The sequence below is a fragment of the Camelus dromedarius genome, chromosome 4, assembly GCF_036321535.1.
Source record: "Camelus dromedarius isolate mCamDro1 chromosome 4, mCamDro1.pat, whole genome shotgun sequence".
NCBI lineage: Eukaryota > Metazoa > Chordata > Mammalia > Artiodactyla > Camelidae > Camelus > Camelus dromedarius.
Genome location: NC_087439.1, coordinates 75,144,739 through 75,160,226, shown reverse-complemented (window position 1 = coordinate 75,160,226; position 15,488 = coordinate 75,144,739). Strand labels below are relative to the sequence as shown.

General features: G+C 37.9%; 1 protein-coding gene across 5 annotated transcripts in view; it reads right to left on the bottom strand.

Moving 5' to 3' along the window:
• Positions 1-15,488, bottom strand: part of HECW2 (HECT, C2 and WW domain containing E3 ubiquitin protein ligase 2) — a 333,893-nt gene that overhangs the window by 147,892 nt on the left and 170,513 nt on the right. The window contains exon 1 of one of the 5 annotated variants that reach the window (XM_031452095.2): positions 2,811-3,287. The exons of the other annotated variants lie outside the window; for them this stretch is intronic. The gene's annotated coding sequence lies outside the window, so the exon portion shown is untranslated. Of the gene's footprint in view, positions 1-2,810; positions 3,288-15,488 lie in introns of those variants that run through there. 5 annotated transcript variants of the gene reach the window in all.

The window sequence follows — 15,488 nt, the reverse complement described above, 5'->3', positions numbered from 1 at the left end:
TGGCTGCAGTGTGCAGAGCAGACTGCACAAGGACAGAGGGGACGGTTCACGGGGATGCTTCATGCCCAGACCCCGCACCAGCCTTGGAGCCATCACCTAAACATGCCCCTCCTCCCATCTCCATCTTTCCTGTGCAGACAGAGCTATAAATATCCACTCTTAGTGCAAAAGGCTATGAACCGACTCCAGATTCTTCAGTCCAACAAGCCCGTGAGTGACTCATCCACCTCTAAGCTCTCTCCAAGCCCAGCCACCATCCTGTGATATCCCTCTCTAAGTCCACCGTGCTCTTCCCTTCCCCCTCGTTATTCAGACAACTTCTGAAAGTCCAGCTTTCACACACTCAACCTTATTCAGCCAAAACGGAAAGCTCTGATGCTCCATCACTTAATAACTCAATAAAACCCTTAATGCAACATACTTAATACATCACTGGCAGTAAGTCCACATGGACCCTCTATTCACCAATAAAAGTATGCTTTTGTTTTTCCATACGTATCATTTATTACAGGTGCAATGAAAGTAATATACTGCTCGATAATAATGTTGCCAGGATATGGCTGCTAGATAATCCCAGAAAATTAGGAAACAGCAAACTTGAGTTGAAATTCTATGTTTCCCATTTACTGAATGGATGACCTTGGGCAAGTCTTGAAACTTCAGGGACTCTATTTCTTTATCCTATAAAAATGATACCAGCACACCTAACTCAGAAAGCTGTGAGGAATACACGAGTACAGCATGGGAGACTGGCACATGCTAGGAGCTACATGTGTAGGTTTTTAAAACTTGTCAATCCACTTCATCCTTTTTAAAGAGAGCTATGTCTTTTTTTAACACTCAAAAGCACAGTTCTTCAACTTCTTTCCTTAGTTTTAACTTTTAAAATGTTTCCTTTAAATACATTATTTTATTCAGATTTTTCATAATATAAATACAGACACATAAATTAAAACAAAAGCATGATTATTTTTATGTTTTGGGGGACTCTGCTTTCTTTAGCAACGGATGCCAAATGATCAGGCAACGAAAGTGCAGGTTGTACATACAGTGATAGTACCTTAAGCCATTACCTGTGTAGCACATTCTCCCACACAGAGTATCTGAATACTGCCCAGTTCGTGGACGGAAGGTCACTCAAAGCTGACGATTCTGTCAATGAGCTTTAAGCCTGGCTTAATCAAGAGTCAGGCAGAGGCGCCCTCATATCCCTACACAGTAAATCCGAGGCTTTGAATACAGTCTCGACTTGGGGATCTCTGTCACAGCACTGTGTGTATAAAAAGGTGCCAGGAATGACAGTTTTGACTCCATGTCCTCCTTTCTTTCTGCTAATTATTTTTTTAAGTACCATGCATACACTAAGCTCTCACTCATATTAAATATCATAGATAATCCCTTCTAACACTAAGTGAAATTTAAAAGCAACCTCTAGGTCCTTCAGGATGTTACTTTGCATGTGACAACTGAAGATTCTGAGAAATGTACAACCATTATAAACTATAATGTTTAGCACAAAAGCATCCTTTGGTTCAGGGTAAATTACTCCTTTGATCTCAGTGAGCGCATATAATCAGATTTGGAAACTGTAAGTGCTTAACTTTATTTAAAGATGGAGGTTACTCATTAAAGTGAACCAGATACTTGTTGGAGCTAATCCAAACTCAGTCTGAAAATATTAATTAGAAATATGTGGGAGCAGTATTTTTTGCAACAGTTATTGCTATTGATCCTTAAGAATAATTTTGCAGAAGTGTCTACTCCCTGTGGGTCCTTTCCCAAATGGCTTGATCAGAAGACAGATAACTTTCCCAGAGATTAGACTGCTCACCTGTGTACTTTTTATTAAACTGAGCAGGTATCAATGTTTTTCCATGAGGATGCTACTCGCATTCTGAACGATAATTTTTTGTAAGGGTCTGTCCAGTTCATTACAGGAATGGTTAAGCATCTCTGGCTCTCAAGCACTAAATGCCAATAACATCTGACATGACAATAAAAAGTAACACCCCCACCACCCACCCTTGAGAACTATTTTAGGAATACAGCCAAAAACTAAAAATTTTCATTTAAAAATACTAATTTGTAAAAAAAATTATAATAGAACCTAAATTTTGCCCTGCATTCATCCCAGTTTTAAACAATTAATTAAAGCAGATTAGAAGCTCTATAGAAAACTGAGCCAGTTTTGCCACAGTTGCCACAAGGAAATCTTAAAAAAAAAAAATGGTTTTATTCTCAAGTTCAAGTTTTGTTGTACGGTTGTTGTTAAATCATCAGTCTTTAGCATGTGAATGTCTATGAATACCTGTCCATACAAACGTTCCATTACAAATAAATCTGTTGTAACATCTCAGTCCCTGAGAGAAGAGTTTTTAAATCCATTAAAAACATCATTATTCCAGAGGCTGATGACCTGTCATGAAATCTATTTGGACTCAATCTAATGTCATTTTCAAAAGCATTCTTGTATGTAGAACCCATACTTAACATCACAGTAAAATAATTCATCTAAAACCAGTGGGACTTTAGAAATTCACAGTAAGGGGATTGCATATTTGTTTATGTATTTATTTACAGAAGTTTTACATGCTTTCATAGCAGCACTGATCTCCTATGTTGAGCTGTCAAAGACTAAATGTGATAAATGCACTGCATAATTTGTTAATAATTGTCCCTAACCAAGCAGGGAGGGGACAATATTAAGAATTTTCAAAGAGAAAGGCGGAGAGAACTATAAATCCCAAACAGCTGGACACGGAAATCAGATGACAGTGGAATTCATTTCACAGAACCTTCTAACGCCTTACCTCATAAAATCCCAGACAGTCCCTCTCTGCCTTTGCCAGGGTGGGATCCATCATTTCAAATCAGACTTAGGAAGCAGCACGAAGAAACGCTTCATCCTCCTTAAAACCACGTACCTGGCCTACCCGCTTGGCAGTTTCATTCGTGGCAGTGGCCAGAACAAACCAAAGAGGATCTGGAGTCCTAACACAGCCTGGAGGGCTCTGGGGGTCCACTCCAGACACTCCTGGTGCTCACCCCTCCCCCCAACGTCCTAGAAATGAAGCACGGAGTGGGATTTGAGCAGTTCTCTACCAGGAGACTCCTGTCCAGCTAAGAACAACGCTGAGAGCCACTCCTGCCTTTCATCAAGACTTATCACTGCTCAGGCATCCCAAGTGAAAAAACATCATGTGTCAGTGTCCCTGAGGCTGAGGCAGTTGTGGCCACACCCCTGTAAAGAGCACAGGATGCAATCGCCCCATCCTCCCCTCAGCTTCCTTCCTTTGCTTTTCCATGGGAGAATTCCAAAGAATGAGTTATGTGTACACACACACACACACACACACACACACACACGCATACAGAGTGGGCTGATGTCAACAAGCTGACTGTTCTCCCAGAAAGGGGAGCTTTCTGTTTGATTTACTCAGAATAGAGTGGCCACTATCCGAGAACTCTAATTTACCGTTACCATTAATCAGATAGAGCCTTCATTTCAGTTACTGAAATAGGCTTACAGGAGCCTAGCCAATTCAGAATGGAGTTTGTGGATTTGTGTTTTCAGACTGTAAAAAAAAATGACTAAAACCTTTTCATCCATCATATAGCTTTAATGAAAAGCCCAAAATGTGGTTATCAATCTAGAAATTATTTTCAGACCTAACTTTTAATGCAAAAATGGATGCAGTCATCAATCCAGCTGGAGCTTGCTCTTGTCTTATTCTGTGAAGTGGCTGGGATGGGGGGATCTCCAGTTCAGATGCATTGTTCTTCAGTGGGGAAAGAGACCTCAGAAAGCTGTTGGCTACCTAGGGCAGTGGTTGCAATTTTTAGTGCTGGGTGAATGGGTGAGTGCAATCAAAGGCTGCAAGACCATCTCTTTCCAGCAAAAGTTCCAGGAAAGCAAGATGACATGTCCTCAGTTGTCATGTGCATTTGCTGTGAAGTGGGGCAGGCTGGATTTAAGCTCCACACTGTATTTGGTGGCTGAAACTTCCTCTCCACCATACCCCAACCCAGACATAGTTTTGCCATGAAGCTTCAAGGGACCATAGAACTTTGGACTGATTCTGGAATAGACTGGGTGAACACAGCAAAGCTGGCCCTCCAGAATCACCATCACCCTGTCCAGTCCTCTTCTGAACATGCAAACCCAGCTGAGTCTTAGGACAAATCACTGTGGGCTCCTGGGCGTGTCCTAGCAAACAATAATAATAGTAAGCATTTACAGAATGCCCACCATGTACCAGGAATACGTAGTAAATGCTTTAAAAATAGTCTCTAATAAATGCCACTGTGCTCTAAGGCTGAGGTCAATAGTGTTATAGGATCTGTGTTACAGATGAGGAAACTGAGGCTCAGAGCAGAAGTGATAACAACCAGGATTAAAGTCAGATCTGAATACACCCAAGCCCAAGCTCTTTTACAATACACTGCCTTCCACAAATAACACTGTTAAAACGCCAGTGACCTCACTAATTCGTAAGCCCACAGCAGCGTCAGTCACCATTAAGAGATTAGAACAAATAAACTAGAGAGAAGGAATTTATTTCCTATTATCGGCATCAAAGATGGCTACCGCCTACAAACAGAATTCTCAACAATGTCAGCATCTCTGTATTCATCCCTGTCTAAGAAAGTGTATAATCATGAACTCTCACCTGCTTTCTAGTTATGGACCAACAGATTCTCCTTGGGGTTGGAGAGAGGCTCACGCACTGTGCTCTTTCTGCTGGGACTCTTACTGCCCTCACTCCCAGGTCCCTGGATTCCGCCTGGTGCTCCCACCACTCTGGCCTCCACGCCAGGATTCTTTGCCTTCCAAATATTGCAACATTTGCCAGATATGCCACATTAGCTCTAGGTGCCGGCCCCCCATGTGTCACTGACAGTCACGTGTGACACACAGGTTATTTTCCTACATAAAGGAAATCTGCTTCCCCACAGCACAAGCCTTTGTCACCCTGGACTAGATTTCCAAGCTGTTCAAGAAAGAAACTTACAGAGTAGAGCAAGGGAGAGCAGACAAACATTGCTTAGCCTTAATGCCATCACATACACGTATCGTGTCATTGGGATGCTGTTTTTTTAATTAATTTTCATTGACGTGTAGTTGATTTTCAATGTTGTGTTAGTTTCAGGTGTGCAGCAAAGTGATTCAGTTATACACATACATACATATCTATTCTTTTGCAGATTCTTTTCCATTGGATGAACCTAGAGGTTATCACATTAGGTGAAGTGAGTCAGATGGGGGTGCTATTTCTTAAACACCCGTAGTTCAGCCAGTACCTCTTCAATCAACGACTGTATTGAGAAGGTGCATCTAAAGGAGCAGCACGCTATCAGGCCTGGAAATTTACACATGCAATTCCTTCCTCTGCACCACACCTGTGTGTGAAGAAAGCACCTGCCAAAAATCAACAGCAACAAATAAAATGGGGAAGCACATTAATGCCAATTCTGCACCCAGGCCACACATTAGCGTTTTGCCTTCCTATGCTGTCGCAGGGTGCTAGGTGCTGGGAGACATTTGTGAATAAGACAAACACAGCCCCTGCTCTTGCTCGCAGAGCTTCTATTTCAGAGAGAGAGGAAAAACACTAGATAACAAATATAAAGTGAATTCTTTAGTTACTATTATGATACATACTACAAAGGAAAAAGGCTCTTGCCAGAAAACAAGAGCAAGGTCCCTCAAGGAGTCAGTGAGTGAACTCAGCTCTGAAGGGTGACTAGCAATTGGGTAGGGAAGGGAGGGAAGAGGAGAGAGCGAACATTCCAGATAGAAGAGCCGTGAAGAGGCCCTGGGCGGGGGAAGAAGCATGGCCCTTTCAAAGGCTGAAGGAAGACCAGTGTGACTAGAGCACAAAGGGTGAGGGAAAGATGGGGCCAGGAAGGAGAACAGGCTAGAAATTGTAAGCATCACTGCACAGGGAGAGAAAGGGAAACTTAAGAATAAGGGGATGGAAACTGTCCGTTTCCCCATCTCCTTAAGATCTCTTTCCGAAAGCCCAACTGATTATCACAGTTCTCAACATTCCAAGATGCTGATCAACAAGGATGCTTGTGGGTGGAACTGTGATTTGTGGCTACTGAATGAATTCATGATATAAATTAAAGACACCACTTAACTAAAGTAGCTTATTCCCAAAGGCTCTCAGAATATTTCGTAAGAGTAAAGCAGAGAAGAGCAAACATACAATTCTTAGATTACATACAACTGACAATGGGAAAATCCAACGGTGTCCCCTCCAGCTATGTTTATCTGGCGCCAAAACCACAAAACAGAACCAAGGTTAGCACATCAGGAAGCAACAAACTTTTCCTGGAAAGCCCATTATGAATTTCTTTTATGTTTATGCACTTTGCATGCCTCTGAATCTGACATCGCTCAAATGCACATTATTTAAGTCGTGCAGCAAGTGTCTGCCTCTCTGCTGCCATTTGTTTTGGCTGTTTTTTCCCGTGACATCGTGTTCATAAAGCAGCCAGATGAATCCTCATCATCACTCTGTTTTCAGATTCCCAAAACCTTCCAGTGGAAACACATCAGTTTATGTATAAATCAGAAAGCTTTTTGAAAACACACTTAAAAACCAGACAACTGCTACAAGATCAAGGGGATCTCCTCAAATCCAAACGCAAGTAGACACATGGACATGAAATACGTGTTTTTTTAATTTAGCTTAGAAAGTGGTAGGCAGTCAAATTCAATAAAAATATTAATGGCTACCTTCTGTTTCTACATGCCAGGCACTGCAAGTGTGTACATACACTTCCTCATTTTACCCCAGAGTAAAATCCTTCTAGAATGATCATTACAGCCCCCATTTCACAAATTAAGAAAAATAGGGGACAGAGAGATTGAATTACTTGCTCACACACAAGGACATAGCAAGAAACTAGCTTCATTTCAAATCTAGGGTTTGCACGGCGTCACAGCTTATCCACACCTTTCCCACTGTTACACAAGCCCCGCAGCAATGACTGACTACCATTCACCAGCACCAAGCACTGTGCTCCGTATCGCAGAACCATTAACTGATAGAGTTCTTCCAGCAATTCTGAGAGGTGTTGTCAACCCCGAAATAAGGAGACAGTTTGGGGAGGTCTAGTAACTCGATCAAGAGCACACAATGGCAAAGTTAAAAGTTCCAGAGGGAGATTTTCCAGGAGCCCACACAATTTCACAACAGCAACGTTTTTGTGGTACTCTGAGTTCAAGACAGGTAAGGATGCGCATGTTACTTTCTTGGTGTTCTGCAGTTTTACCTGGGAAATTATAATTCTGCTTAGGAAGAGGGTAAAGCTCCCAAAGAACTGATATTCTCATCTTAAGGGAATAAGGAAATCCCTTTCTCAGTGTTCATTCAAGCCAAAATATCAGGATTGTGATCTACTGCTTTCATAAACAAGACTAAATGACCTCACTTCTCTATATCTAACAGACAGATACACACAAGCAGATATAATGTGCCCAAAACTCTGAAAGGCATATATAAATAAGAGCAAACATGGTTCTTTTCATTTTAGGAATTTCCACTGCAGAACTAAACATCCAGCTATAGTGGTATCACCCTTATTTGACTGACATGTGTCTTGAAGCTCTAAGGATATAATATTTTTCCTTATGGGTAAATTTGGTACTAACAACTAAGAATATTTTTCCTTATCAATACATTTTGTATTAACCTCACATTAATGTAAAGAGAAATGTTTTTAAATGAAATTTTGAGCTGTTTTACATACAATCCCACATCCCTCATTCAATTCATAACAACTGTTTAACTGCATAGTGAATGGGTTCTGTAGCTATGCTATGTTTTATTCCAAATAAAATTATATTATTATAAAGCAAGGTGAATTTAAGAATAGATTTTAGGTATGTAAAACTCTGAAAATAAAATTAGAAGGATGTAAAGTCATTACAACACAGGAAGATGTAAAATTACTTTATTTATGTAAGTGTTCTTTGTTTCTGTCTGTAAAATGAGAATATTACCTTTTTCCAATAATATGTTGCATATGTCTGAAATAGCAATGAACCCAATAATATCCTGGAGATTTTCTTCTGAAAGCACATATATAGAAACTCCAATATATTCACATTAGTACATTTCAGAATTGGCATTTATAATATACCACCACAGTGTATGATGCAGAATCCAATAATCACACAGATTCCCAAACCCTGAAAAAACAGGACTCAAATTCCATTGTGTATTAGAATTATCTGTTGAGACTCATGTTTAAAATTCAGACTTCATAGAGTAAACCACAAAAAGCCTGACTCAACAGGTATAAGATTTATAAATTTAAACAATTAACCCAGCTAATTCTGATACAGGTGGTCCTTAAGTCAGACTTTAAGAAACACTCACCTGAAGTCTCAAAATCTAATAGACTATATATTTATGTAAGTGTATTTGTGAATGCCACGTTTGATTTTGCAAATTCATTTTAGAGAAAACCCCAAAAGAGACATGTATCTTTGTGCCTCTGCCATGTCCCCTACCCTAACAATTCTCATGATGATTGTTTTCAACCCATCTGGAGAGAAGAGGAAAACGTTATAACAGGAAGACAAGCAAGTACAGGAAAAATGAAGAGACAGGAAGGGACTCAACATGAGAAAAAAATCTTTGTCTGTATTAAAGTCTAGAACAGCGCTCCTCAAAGTATGGGCTATGGGCCAGCACCAGGCCATAAGCTGGTTGTTAATGATCTAAGTACAGAAATGGAGCGTGAACCTTTAGAAACTTTTACAGAAAACCGTCAGAGCAGTTTTAAGTCTGTTCAATCTACTAATAAAAATGTGGGCTTAAATTTTGTATATTTTTTTTAATTCCATTTCATTTTTCTAATAGTTTATTTTTATTCTGGTTTATAAAAGATCAATGTCTGTGATGAATGTGAATGACCACAGGTAATTTGAGAAATACTGGTATACTCCAGATGGATGAACCCAGTCATGCTTGGTTAGTCCAGTGAGCCAGCCAGCCCAGGGTCTGATACAAAAGCAGCTTTCTGTGATACCATCTCAAAAGGTTTGGGGCCAGAAACAGTTTATTGAATGAATGTCTGAACCAACATCTTTAACTTCTCATAATAACTCACTCTGAATCAGCCAGCAATACATCAATCTATGTTTTATGTGAATTGACTGACTTTTTTTAGTTTGTACCACTTCTTAGAATAACATTTTAGTAAAATTTCCTAAAAGTTTACTTTCAACAGCAAAAAAGCACACTCGTTTCACTTATTATAAATGTATATCTTTCAACTTTCAAAGAGACCCCTGAGTTTTAATATTTGAGGAATCAATGATGAACTTTGTGAATCTTTGTTGACATGAAACTATTGTTTCAGACTATTCTCAAAAAGCAGCCTGGTCATCTTAGCATTGGGTCCCCATCAGCTATCTAATGATTTTCAAGATTTTTGGCAAAGACAACAGAAATCAGAAGCACAAAGTATCAATACATTATTTCAGTCACAAGTACATGGACATAGATCTCATGCAGTTTTCTGCCTCCTAGTAAACTTTGAATAATAATTCTTTTAACGAAGACCTGCATTCTAAGCTGTATTAAAGTTAAATTCTAGACATATTCTTATAGTTCCTGCTTCAGATCAGTATATCCCTTCATGCCCCCCTGCAGTTGCTACTTTTGCTCTACAAGTGTTGCCCAAAATAACTTTTTCCTCTTCCAAGTTAAATATGGTGTTTATAAAAGGTGGAGATGGAGAATCTGGGAGTATGAATCTGTACACACAACAAACTCACAATAATAGCAACTGTACTCCTAGTTGCCAAGATTTCTGGCCAGGAAGAATGAAAAATGAGGGTTTTTTTCACCTAAATAATTATGCACCCTTTTTAAAAGAGAATAAAGCCAAGCTTTAAATATCCAAGTTTGTTCTGTGATGCTTAAAAGTTACGTCACACACCATATTTGTTCATCATGTTTTCTTAACATTTTTAAATCCAATTTAAGACATTTTCTCATTTAGTTAGTTTATATGACTAAGAGCTCTCTGATAACTTGCAGGCGGTACAAAAGAGCACCAGTCCTGCAGCCAAGATGGACACCTACTAGCTGTGTGACACTGGCCAAATGGGTAGCCTTCCTGACCTTCAGTTCCTTCGTGTATAAAATTGGGGATGACAAAACGCAGAACCAGCACAATTCTGAGAGGCTCGCAAAGCTACATAAAGCAAGTGGGCAATGTGCCTGGATGGAGTATTTACGCCCTATCGGTAAACTCTGATTCTAGTGTCGTCTTTATTCTCAATAGAGAAAACTCTAAATCACTGGACTACCTGGGAAGTTTTCAGAATTTTACTTCTGTGACAAATATGATTAATGGCAGCCCCCCAGGAAGGCAGCTGGTCAGCTGAACTGACCTCACGAGCGACTTGGATCTAAGTTATCTAACATGACTCAACCAGGCTCTACTTCAGTAGCTTTATTAAAATTCAAGTGACACTGATGGAGAAGCACTGCTTTTCGCTAAAGGAATTATGCTAATTCCTCTTATTGTACTACCTATATTTGTTTCAGCAATCACTTTGGGAAAGGTTAAGTGGAGAACACAAATCTAAAATCACAAGACATCTTTGTTTTGTTCTCTTTTAATCTATTTTTTTTTAATTTTTTTGAAGTATAGTCAGTTTACAATGTTGTGTTAATTTCTAGTGTACAGCACAGTGATTCAGTTATCCATACATACATATTTTTTCCTTTTCATATTCTTTTTCATTATAGGCCATTACATGGTATTGAAGATAGCTCCCCGTGCTATACAGCAGGACTTGTTGTTTATCTATTTTATATATAGTAGTTAGTATCTGCAAATCTCCAACTCCCTGTTTATTCCTCCCCATCTCCTTCCCCCTCTGGTAACCATGATTTGTTTTCTATGTCTGTGAGTCTGTTTCTGTTTTGTAAATAAGTTTGTTTGTGTCATTTTTTTTAGATTCCACGTATAAGTATTGTCACATGATATTTTTCTTTGTCCGATTAACTTCACTTAGTATGACAATCTCTAGGTCCACCCATGTTGCTGCAAATGGCATTATTTTATTCTTTTTTTATAGCTGAGTACAGACATCTTTGTAAAAGTAGATGGCATGCATCCAAAATGCCTTTCCTGGAACAAACTGTAACAACTTGACCCACTGCCGCCCTTTCCTACCAAGCTATATTTAAGGATCTGTAAGCATTTCTATTACAAACTGCTATCATCAGGATTTGTAATTTCACCTTCTAATCTGTTTTAGAGTTTACGAATAAACATCTCAATCAATCTCTAAAAAAAGGCTATTGTTTTTTAAATTTAAAAACTTCCTTCGGTAAAGAATAATAGTACCAATGAGGGAAAAAAAACCCACTAGAAACACCAGAAAAGTAAGGATTATTTTATACTTTGGGAAAAAAAAAATGGTTTAGTAAGCAAAATAAGATGCATGTTCAAGAAATCTGTGCCACCAAAGATTTTACAAATTCATTGTGTCATGATCTGTAATAATTACAAACTATGTAAGTGTCCAAAAAAAATGAGTAAGTATTATGGCACAGCAGTATTATATAATATTATGTAGTCATCATACCCTGTTCCCAAATAATTTTTAAGGACATGGGAAATGTTCATGATATAATAAGGGAAAAACATGCTGCAGAGTTAGTTATATGTATAATATGAGCTTAACTGACCTTTAAAATATGTATAATATTTATAAAAATAAAGTTGTAAAAAGAATATGCCAAAACGTTCTCCACAGGAAGATATAAATGTTCCTTCCATTATTCTACATTTTCCAGCTTTTCTATAATTGGCTTGCACCTCTTTAACAATCAGAAAAGAGAGGCTCAACTCTGGCTTAGTATGTCAAAGAAATACCGAAACAGTAATAAAGAAAAAAGTAAAGTTGCCCTTGTAAATCTATCTCTACTCATAACTATCCTGACATTTGAAATATTATTAATAGAAATATTATTTATTCTCATTCAAAAGGAGTTTTTATTTTTCAAGCAGAGCTGGCCGAAATAGTGACCTCGTAGCTAACCACATATTATTAATAACCTATGCCTCAAGATACTAAAAAACACAAGTATCACTCATCATAAGGGCACTGCCAGAAGACAAAACACAAGTTGAAGATACACATCTAGTAAAGGAATTGTTAAAAAAAAAAACAAACTGAAGCAAAAGATGGCACATGAAAACTAGTTTGAATCTGCCTGAGTTTAAAATCGTATTCAAACCTCCAGTTACTCAATAGTCATCAACCCAAAGAGACCTGCTCCAAAAGGAATTATGACATCGATTTAAATTAGACATAAATACCAAAAGAATTCAGATTCCAGGGCTATTTCAGGGCCTCTACACCCACTGGAAACACAGGCGCGTACACACACACGCGTGCGTGAACACACACGCGTGCGTGAACACACAACACAGAAAAATCACAGTACAACCAACCATGATAAACATTCATGACATAGGTATCATTTCCAGTTTCTTATTAAAGAAACCTGAACAAATTCTACCAGGAAAACAAGTTTTACTTTTTTCCTCAAGACATTTTTTAAATTTATACGTCCAATACGTTACCAGTTACTACACAAAGCGTTATCACAGAAGCTCTTTTTCAATCTCATCTTCTTACACCAATGTTAGAAAATCTGCTCTGGATACAGTGTCATATCCAATCCCCTCTATGAGTCTATATGCTTTGAGATAAAGACATAGAAGATATTTTCTTAATAATCTCCTTATACTGACAAGTGAATAAGAAGAATCTGACAACAAAACATAAATTAAAATAGTTTTTCCTTCTTTAGGGGAAAAAAAACCCAGAAGAGTTACAAACTCTATAAAAACTACTCTTTGAAGATGTCCACATTTCATAAGTCGGCCAAGGAAGTTTTACTCCCTAAATAAAATGGAAACCAAGCTGGTTACAGCTACACACTAGTTAGTGTCAAGGAGAAGCAGCTTGGACATTTAGTGATAAAACAATGAGTAAATTCTTAGAATCTTGAAGAGAGAGAAGGGTCTCAAATATAACCTAAGAGGCTGCTTATATTATGACCACTTTTAATTCTTTATGTGCCTAGGTTTATCAACTTGGAAGAATTTCCTTCCAGATCTAAGGTGCTAAAAATGATCTTGGTGTAGACTGTTCTGAAAAAGCATCAGAATAATTAAGGCACAAATGAGGCAAAGCTTTCATTTTACAAATTGGTCACGCAATAACAATTGTAACATCTGAAAGGGCTTAGAATAAGATTTTCTCCCCATTTCTTGCCAGCAGATTAAGTCAGTACTGCTAAATCGAAAGCAGAAAATGTGGACCAAACAAACAAAAAAAATACAAAAAAGGAAAAAGGAAAGAAAACAAAGAAGCAGCCTATTTTTCCTTAGCACAAGGCTACTCTCATGCATTCTCACACAGCATTTTTACAATTCTTTGAAAACCAGCTTCCATTGCTAATTCTGTGTTCAGATTACTTTTCTACTTACTACTCTGGGAGCAGCACAGTCACGCCTTCCTCCTCTTTGGGGTTGTGGGTCAGTGAGACTGCTTTAAGAATAGCAGAACTGTTAAGAGCCCAAGATTAGGAGTCAGACTGCTGGGTTCAAATCTGGACCCTGTCATATCATCTTTTGTAATTTTGGTTAAGTCACTTTAAGTCTCATTGCATAGGACCAAAACAGTATAATGTGATATAGATAACAGATATACATGTAATATAGTGTCCTACACACACACACACAATTTGTTTTTATTTATGAAAAAAATATGTGCATACAAAGAAGAAGGCACCACAAAGGGTTACTACAGAGAATGAGGGTTTGGGTGGAGACATCAGGGATAAAATATGAAACAGCTCTTATAACACCTTCTTATATAGATTTACTGTTGGCCCAAGTGGCACAATTTGAGGATTTTTTTTAAAACCTGCACCTCATTAAAACACATACCAGTTTTTTAAAAAACATGTGACTTCATAACTATATTAAAATACACACAGCCACTCACCGAAAAGAAATAAACCTCTTCAACCACAACTGGTAATAACTAGGGCTCCAATGCCCCTGTGTTCTGAAAATAAACTGTGAGTGAAAATTAAAGAATTAAGCATTGACTTTGCCTTTTTCAGTATGAATTGTATTTCAGAATAACTAAGGAGCTAGAGTGGATGAGGGAACACACTTCTTACACAAGATTTCCAGGAAATGAATGTGGAAGGATTAAAATAATTAGAAAATTTAAAAATTTTCTACCCCCTAAGAAAATAACCTAATTGAAAATATTACCTGAAAAACTGACAGGAAACTTTACAATGAGGACATTAGGATGTCACAGTCTGAACCCACTGATCTATCTTAGCATCACAAAGAACGGGAAAACCAGATGTTAAATATTCCATGTATCTTTTGATTGAATGCAATGTGGAGTATACAGCCCATCAATAACACATCCTTGGGGGAAAAATGAAATTGATCCTAATCAAGACTTCTGTGTTAACATTAAATCTACAAGAAATATGCAGGATAGTGGAGAGGGTTAAAAGATACCAGTAGGAAGCAAAAAACAAATCCAGAATATGGGCTGTTCCATAAGATAACTGATACAGTTGTCAGAGTCACCAACAAAAATAAAAAGGAGAGAAGATAGTAAAAGAAATCAGACAAAAAAGGAAATACACTATACAACTAGTTATTACAGTACAAAAAAACAGGCAAAACTAAGCTATAGTTTTAGGAATCAAACCTTAGGGGGATTATAACTGGAAGGGAGTACGAGGAGGACTTCTCAGGTGCTGAGAATGTTCTATATCTTGATCTAAGTGGTAGTTACACGGGTGTGTATGTATGTAAAGTTCATCATTCCATACATTTAAAATTAAAGTACCTTAATGACTTTCCTAAATAAGTGCCATTTTTCAACAAAAACAGTAAAAAAGGCATTACTAATGTATAGTATTAGAAGTCAAGACTTTAATTTGTCTTTAAGAAGGGATGTGATTGGGCAGGAGAGGCACCTCCATGGTGATCGAAATACTTCGTTTCCGAATGCTGTTACAATAAATGTGTTCTCTTTGAGACAATTAGAATGTAAACTTATTACTTTACTTTTAAGTATGTATGTCGTTCTACAATTTTAAAATGTGAAGGAAAGAGGTACTACTCTATTTTAAAAGTGGCATAATAGATAAATAGTTTCCTGGATTTTGTTTTAAGCAAACCAACTGACTTTTGAGAAACAGTGCGATTGTTAATTCTTATGTATTGCAATAGAGACATTGTACTTGTATAAGAAAATGCCCTTACTTATTAGAAGTTTACAGGGATGAAACAACTGTCATAGATGGCCGCTGAAGTTTATGTTAAGTTAGCTTAGTGGTCAGAAAACAGTTGGACAGAGATTTGTTTAAATGCCTTCAGCCAATAAGTTTCCCAGC